The sequence below is a fragment of the Schistocerca serialis genome, chromosome 10 (genome assembly GCF_023864345.2).
Source record: "Schistocerca serialis cubense isolate TAMUIC-IGC-003099 chromosome 10, iqSchSeri2.2, whole genome shotgun sequence".
Classification (NCBI taxonomy): Eukaryota; Metazoa; Arthropoda; class Insecta; order Orthoptera; family Acrididae; genus Schistocerca; species Schistocerca serialis.
The window spans coordinates 42,734,154-42,742,496 of NC_064647.1; the positions used below are offsets into that span (position 1 = coordinate 42,734,154).

Sequence of the window (8,343 nt, forward strand, 5' to 3'; positions counted from 1 at the left end):
AATGAAAATATCTGAATGTGTGCTAAATAGTATCTCGAGTGCCAAGCATTCATAACAGATCCAAACAATAAGACATTTTCTATGGATCCATTTGTGCTATAGTAGGCAGCAAATTTTGCTCACCTTGCATATAGGAAGAGTCATTCTCAAATGAAGAGAGACAGAAAGAATGAGCCATGGCAAGCCAACTAGTTCTGCTCTCGAAAAAAAAAAGAAAAAAAAAAAAAAGCAAAACTCCTGCTACAATTCTCACCTACACTTCCTCTACCACTGTATTTTTCATTGCATTCTATGATTTATATTCACAGACACAGTCACAAAATTTACCCCACAAGCACTGGTTCCCTCTCTTCAGTATTCCACATGCAATACATTCTCATAGCACACTGGACCATCATTAAGCTCACCATCCCATTTAAACTATCACACTGTATTGTGTGTCACATTTGCACAGTAAATCCACAGTTCAAGGAATACACCAAGAAATGCACTAATCACACTGTTCAAAATGGAAATGCCATGGCTGCAGCCCACCAAATTCTACTGCACAATCACTGTTATTACTGCATGAAGGAGATTTTCCACCAGCAGCCTTTAGATGAAACATGTAAGCTACATAAAGGTTCAACAAAACCTCAACATCAGGGACTGCATTAGCTACCACCCAAATAGCTACTAGCCCTTACCTTTCTTTCAATCCCTCTGCTCTGCACACTACAGCACATGTATGTATTGTCAAATTGAGGCAAAGCCTTGCACAACATTACAGTTCTTCCTGCTTCATGTAACACCCACCAGATAGGACACTGTCCTCAATGTGAGTGCCCTTACTAGGCACTGTGCAGCCTAACACATCAATCATCTCAAGCCAACAGACTCATTGCCCAATATTATCAAACAGCAGTTCCATGGTCATAAGTTCTAATTATCAAGGTGTACACACAGCAGTGTCCAAAAAGGATCAAACATGCATCTAATGATCAGGACACAAACACAAATTATAACACTGGCAGTGCTGTGAAAATGAATTAAGTACAACACCTGCCTCCCACACACTCACCAACTCTCACTGTACTGCCCTAGTCTCCTCCTCTAAATTCTGACACAAGTTTTGTCAAATCCTACATTTATCAGTAATCACTGCATGTGTGTACCACAAGTATGCTATGGAGCAAGAATTGCCACTAGACAGAACCACATTTCAACTGTCCACATTGGCATCTTTATTCACACATAGCAGTTGCACAACATCTTACACTGAGGAGTATGTTTCTCACCAGCTCCCTAAGACATGTACACAATTCATCAGTGAACACAGACTAGTCTGTGTACATGGTCCCTAACAACCATCAGCTAAACACTTCCACAAGTGCAGAATGAGTACACAGATAAACACAGTTTGAAGCATTGTTTCTATGACACTTACACCCCCTCAGGGGTTGCCAAAAATTGCCACAGAGACGGTATTTCACGTCTCTCTGGCGGGGTATTGGTAAAAGTTTTCAACTAGCAATAATCGCACCTCAGTTATACTTCACTGGTTACGATAATGCCACTGCGCAAAGATTAACTACCTAGCGCCTGGCACTGCTATTTATACCTGACGTTCGTTCCAAACACATACAAGTACTTGCATCATTGATACCTATCAGTATTACCTTACACTACTCAAGTTCCATTGGGGGAAACAAATACAGAAATATACAGAAAAAGAACAGTAAAATACATTTTATTAGAGGCAGATTTTCTGTTCTTTGCTCCTTGTGTCTAATTTTTGCTTACACGCCCACTCACCGCCATCTTAAACGCTCAAAACTCCACAGTAGTTCTCCCCTTGACCGTCAGGCGCGCTACTGCTCACTCGCCTAGCCCCACACAGACGAAAGTAGCACAACCTCATTTAGCAAATACCGGCACACCCATTAAGACTCATCGTTAGATTTTGTTATTTTGTGGCCGCTGGTTAGTACTAGACACCAAGAAAACTGCCAACTGCATTTACATCAACTTAACAAACCATACACTTCTCAGCAAAAGCTGTTTGACCTACTGAGCAGTAAAATGTTAGTTTTACTCGAATCATGCCGTGAAATTGATTAATGTCGATGGGTGAAATATTTGTGTAACAGATTAGGCACCCTGGAAACACAATGAAATGAGATTTACAAATCCTCTCATGTAGCTGGGTTAAGTTGTTGAAATGAGTTTACCTTGCAGAAAAGTACAACTAGAAATCAGTCAGTAAATTGCTTCATAGCGCTGGGAACACGTGCTGCAGTCTTAAATATACAAGATACACGCTTATTCCACATTGCGCCAAACAACATGCACAAAAATATATATTTTGGACTCCTCTACTGTTTATGTTCTTGTCCAAGAAGAATCATAGAAAGCTAACAGTATCCAAACCTGCCTGCTGTCTCATTGGCCCCAGCTAATATATTGCCTGACAAAAATGAAAATATCTGAATGTGTGCTAAATAGTATCTCGAGTGCCAAGCATTCATAACAGATCCAAACAATAAGACATTTTCTATGGATCCATTTGTGCTATAGTAGGCAGCAAATTTTGCTCACCTTGCATATAGGAAGAGTCATTCTCAAATGAAGAGAGACAGAAAGAATGAGCCATGGCAAGCCAACTAGTTCTGCTCTCAAAAAAAAAAAAAAAAAAAAAAGCAAAACTCCTGCTACAATTCTCACCTACACTTCCTCTACCACTGTATTTTTCATTGCATTCTATGATTTATATTGACAGACACAGTCACAAAATTTACCCCACAAGCACTGGTTCCCTCTCTTCAGTATTCCACATGCAATACATTCTCATAGCACACTGGACCATCATTAAGCTCACCATCCCATTTAAACTATCACACTGTATTATGTGTCACATTTGCACAGTAAATCCACAGTTCAAGGAATACACCAAGAAATGCACTAATCACACTGTTCAAAATGGAAATGCCATGGCTGCAGCCCACCAAATTCTACTGCACAATCACTGTTATTACTGCATGAAGGAGATTTTCCACCAGCAGCCTTTAGATGAAACATGTAAGCTACATAAAGGTTCAACAAAACCTCAACATCAGGGACTGCATTAGCTACCACCCAAATAGCTACTAGCCCTTACCTTTCTTTCAATCCCTCTGCTCTGCACACTACAGCACATGTATGTATTGTCAAATTGAGGCAAAGCCTTGCACAACATTACAGTTCTTCCTGCTTCATGTAACACCCACCAGATAGGACACTGTCCTCAATGTGAGTGCCCTTACTAGGCACTGTGCAGCCTAACACATCAATCATCTCAAGCCAACAGACTCATTGCCCAATATTATCAAACAGCAGTTCCATGATCATCAGTTCTAATTATCAAGGTGTACACACAGCAGTGTCCAAAAAGGATCAAACATGCATCTAATGATCAGGACACAAACACAAATTATAACACTGGCAGTGCTGTGAAAATGAATTAAGTACAACACCTGCCTCCCACACACTCACCAACTCTCACTGTACTGCCCTAGTCTCCTCCTCTAAATTCTGACACAAGTTTTGTCAAATCCTACATTTATCAGTAATCACTGCATGTGTGTACCACAAGTATGCTATGGAGCAAGAATTGCCACTAGACAGAACCACATTTCAACTGTCCACATTGGCATCTTTATTCACACATAGCAGTTGCACAACATCTTACACTGAGGAGTATGTTTCTCACCAGCTCCCTAAGACATGTACACAATTCATCAGTGAACACAGACTAGTCTGTGTACATGGTCCCTAACAACCATCAGCTAAACACTTCCACAAGTGCAGAATGAGTACACAGATAAACACAGTTTGAAGCATTGTTTCTATGACACTTACACCCCCTCAGGGGTTGCCAAAAATTGCCACAGAGACGGTATTTCACGTCTCTCTGGCGGGGTATTGGTAAAAGTTTTCAACTAGCAATAATCGCACCTCAGTTATACTTCACTTTTTTTTTTGTTTTTTTTTTTAATGGGCCTCCTTCCTCCCCTACAGCCCTACCTTGTCCTCTCCAAATATGCCGCCATCCTAGAGTGTCGACGCAGCACGCACAACATGGTGCATTGAGTAGCAAGACTTGTTGCCAGGAACGAAATTAAAAGCGAGGGGCATACTCTGCTATGCCGCAATGGAAGACGACACTTGATTCAGAAAGACACCTCGCTCTGCAGGTGTGAAGAAATAGTGAGTTGAGAACCAAAAGGGAAGAAAGAAAGAAAGATAGAAATGAAAGGAAATTAAAAACAGGGGCGGCAGCACACACAAGTGAAAATGAAACTGGCGAGATAATCCCATCGCCCAGAGAATTTACTAAGGAATAAGCTTCTAAGATTGATTGCGTGATTCCTATTTTTCCAATAAAGTTTGTGCAATAATTGTTCCAATTGCGAATCTGGGGTGAGTCAAGTCAAAGATTGGTGCAAAGAACCAGGGGCAAGCCCAGGCAATGCCTGGACAAGGCGCCCTAGGCAACCTGGAACACCGTTTGATATCCATGGATCATTGCAACCTTCAAATACCGGGCAAAAGTGGTCGTATAGTTTCGAGCAGATTCCGCCACGCGATGCTGGCTCCACAGGTAGTCCATGAAAGAGACAGCATCGGCGAGGGAAAGGTCGTAGATCGTGAAAATGGTGTGGCCCAAGAGCCACACCATTGCGTTACGTCTTGGTCGGGGTTGCGTTTGAAGATCAGGTGTAAGGAACCAGTCGGTGGACACATTTGCTGGCGTCGTCCCACCGATCAACGCTATGAGCACACGTGCAAGGGCCCACACTTCTGTGACGTGGGGGCAGAGGAGGCGATGCTCCCTGGTTGGTTGGTTGGTTTGGGGGATTAAAGGGACCAGACTGCTATGGTCATCGGTCCCTTTTTCCAAAGACAAAGAACACCCACAGAGAATAAAAACGAGGAACAAAAGAGATCACAGACGATACAGGACAAGAGAAACTGAGACAAAGACAAGACAAAACGAACTAAAAACACACAGAGGGTGACGGTGGTTGGCCGACCAGAAAAATAAAAAAGGAAAAGCCAACCACTGGAAACACATTAAAAAAAAATCAGTTTAAAACCGGAGGCCAAAGGCCAGAATCAACACAAAACAATAAGATAAAAACAGAAACACTCAGAGTAAAGAATAAAAACCCCCTGCCCGAATAAAACGTAAAACTAAGTCAGCCATAGCCGGGTCATCTGTTAAAAGGGCAGGGAGCGAGTCAGGCAGTGCGAACGACTGCCTGAGCGCAGCTAAAAACGGACACTCCAATAAAACATGAACCACGGATAAAACGGAGCCGCAGCGACATAGAGGCGCATCCTCACGGCGCAATAAGTGGCCGTGGGTAAGCCGAGTGTGCCCAATGCGCAGCCGGCAGAGGACAACAGACTCCTTGCGAGAAACCCGCAAGGAGGAGCGCCACACACCGGTAGCCCCCTTGATGGCCCGAAGTTTGTTGCATGAAGGCAGGGCGCGCCATTCAGTGTCCCAAAGGTCCAGAATTTTGCGGCGTAGGAACGCCCGCAAATCTGTCTCCGGGAGGCCAACGTCCAGAGATGGTGCACTAGTCGCCTCTTTCGCCAGCCGGTCAACATACTCGTTGCCGGGGATCCCAACATGGCCTGGGGTCCACACGAAGACCGCAGAGCGGCCGCAACGCGCAAGAGTATGCAGGGACTCATGGATAGCCATCACCAGACGGGAACGAGGAAAACACTGGTCGAGTGCTCGTAAACTGCTCAGGGAATCGCTACAGATAACGAAGGACTCACCTGAGCAGGAGCGGATATACTCTAGGGCTCGAAAGATGGCGACCAGCTCAGCAGTGTAAACGCTGCAGCCAGCCGGCAAGGAACGTTGTTCGGAATGGTCCCCTAGAGTGAGCGCATACCCGACTCGACCAGCAACCATCGAGCCGTCGGTGTAAACAATGCCAGAGCCCTGATACGTGGCCAAGATGGAATAAAAGCGGCGGCGGAAGGCCTCTGGAGGGACTGAGTCCTTCGAGCCCTGTGCCAAGTCTAGCCGAAGGCAAGGGCGAGGAACGCACCACGGGGGTGTACGCAGAGGTGCCCGGAAAGGAGGTGGAACAGGGAGAAGCCCAAGCCCGGAGAGAAGCTCCTTGACGCGTATGGCGATCGGACAACCCGCCCGGGGCCGACGTTCCGGCAGACGGACGACTGACTGCGGGAACAGGAGACGATAGTTAGGATGTCCGGGCGAGCTTAGAACATGGGCAGCATAAGCGGCCAGCAAACGTTGGCGCCGGAACCGCAGTGGAGGGACACCTGCCTCCACGAGTAAGCTGTCCACAGGGCTGGTGCGGAAAGCACCAGTGGCAAGGCGTATCCCGCTGTGGAGGATTGGGTCCAGCACCCGCAACGCAGACGGGGATGCTGAGCCATATGCCAGGCACCCATAATCCAGACGGGACTGGATTAACGCCTGGTAGAGCCGTAACAGGGTAGAGCGGTCGGCTCCCCAGCGGGTGTGGCTCAAACATCGCAGTGCATTGAGATGCCGCCAACACGTCTGTTTGAGCTGCCGGATATGAGGCAGCCAAGTCAACCGGGCATCGAAAACAACCCCCAAAAACCTGTGTGATTCCACCACCGAAAGAAGTTCGCCGTTAAGAGAAAGCTGCGGCTCCGGGTGGACAGTACGTCGCCGGCAGAAATGCATAACGCAGGTCTTGGCTGCCGAAAACTGAAACCCATGGGCTACAGCCCAAGACTGCGCCTTACGGATAGCGCCCTGTAGCTGACGTTCAACAGCTGCAATGCTGGGAGAGCTGTAATAAAGGCAGAAGTCGTCAGCATACAGGGAAGCGGAGACAGAGTTTCCCACGGCCGCAGCAAGACCGTTAATGGCTATTAAAAACAGACAGACACTTAAAACGGAACCCTGTGGCACACCGTTCTCCTGGACGTGGGAGGAACTATACGAGGCCGCGACTTGCACGCGGAAGGTACGACACGACAGAAAATTGCGGATAAAAATCGGCAGAGGACCCCGAAGACCCCATCCATGGAGCGTAGAAAGAATGTGATGACGCCACGTCGTATCGTACGCCTTCCGCATGTCGAAAAAGACAGCGACCAGGTGCTGACGGCGGGAAAAGGCAGTACGGATGGCCGACTCCAGGCTCACCAGATTGTCGGCGGCGGAGCGGCCTTTACGGAACCCACCCTGAGATGGAGCCAGAAGGCCCCGAGATTCCAGTACCCAATGCAAGCGCCGGCTCACCATCCGTTCAAGCAACTTGCAAAGAACGTTGGTGAGGCTAATGGGACGGTAGCTGTCCACCTCCAGAGGGGTCTTTCCAGGTTTCAAAACGGGGATGACAATGCCTTCCCGCCATTGCGACGGAAACTCCCCCTCGACCCAAAGACGGTTGTAAAGATCAAGAAGGCGCTGCTGGCAGTCCACTGAAAGGTGTTTCAGCATCTGACAGTGGATGCCATCTGGCCCAGGAGCGGTATCAGGGCAAGCAGCGAGGGCACTGCGAAATTCCCACTCACTAAATGGAGCATTGTAAGATTCTGGGTGGTTGGTGCGAAACGAAAGGCTCCGACGTTCCATCCGCTCTTTAATGGAGCGGAAGGCCTGGGGGTAATTCGCAGAAGCGGAACTCATAGCAAAATGCTCTGCTAAGCGATTGGCAATGACGTCGGAGTCAGTACAAACTGCTCCATTCAGTGAGAGCGCAGGGACGCTGGCAGGTGGCCGATAGCCGTAGACGCGTCGAATCTTGGCCCAGACCTGCGAGGGAGTGACATGGAGGCCAATGGTGGACACATACCGCTCCCAGCACTCCTTCTTGCCTTGGCGGATAAGGAGGCGGGCCCGCGCACGCAGCCGTTTGAAGGCGATAAGGTGGTCGAGGGAGGGGTGTCGCTTGTGACGCTGGAGCGCCCGCCGGCGATCTTTAATCGCTTCAGCGATCTCAGGCGACCACCAAGGCACAGCCTTCCGCCGAGGGGACCCACAGGAATGGGGAATGGCAGATTCGGCGGCAGTAACGATGCCGGTGGTGACCGATTGAACCACCGCATCAACGTCATCGGTAGAGAGAGGCTCAAAAGCGGCAGTGGAGGAGAACAAGTCCCAGTCAGCCTTATTCATAGCCCATCTGCTAGGGCGCCCAGAAGAGTGGCGCTGTGGTAGTGACAAAAAGATCGGAAAATGGTCACTACCACACAGGTCGTCATGCACACTCCATTGGACAGTCGGTAAGAGGCTATGGCTACAGATTGAAAGGTCAATGGCGGAGTAGGTGCCATGCGCCACACTGAAGTGCGTGA

The 8,343-nt window shown here is 47.9% G+C and overlaps 1 non-coding gene and 1 pseudogene across 1 annotated transcript; both read right to left on the reverse strand.

The window, feature by feature from the left end:
* Positions 1-1,427: 1,427 nt before the first annotated feature.
* Positions 1,428-1,567, reverse strand: LOC126425471 (U4 spliceosomal RNA). The gene has a single exon (XR_007576330.1). It is a non-coding gene; the product is annotated as a U4 spliceosomal RNA (small nuclear RNA).
* A 2,310-nt stretch (positions 1,568-3,877) lies between these two features.
* Positions 3,878-4,008, reverse strand: LOC126425526 (U4 spliceosomal RNA; annotated as a pseudogene).
* Between the last annotated feature and the right edge of the window lie 4,335 nt (positions 4,009-8,343).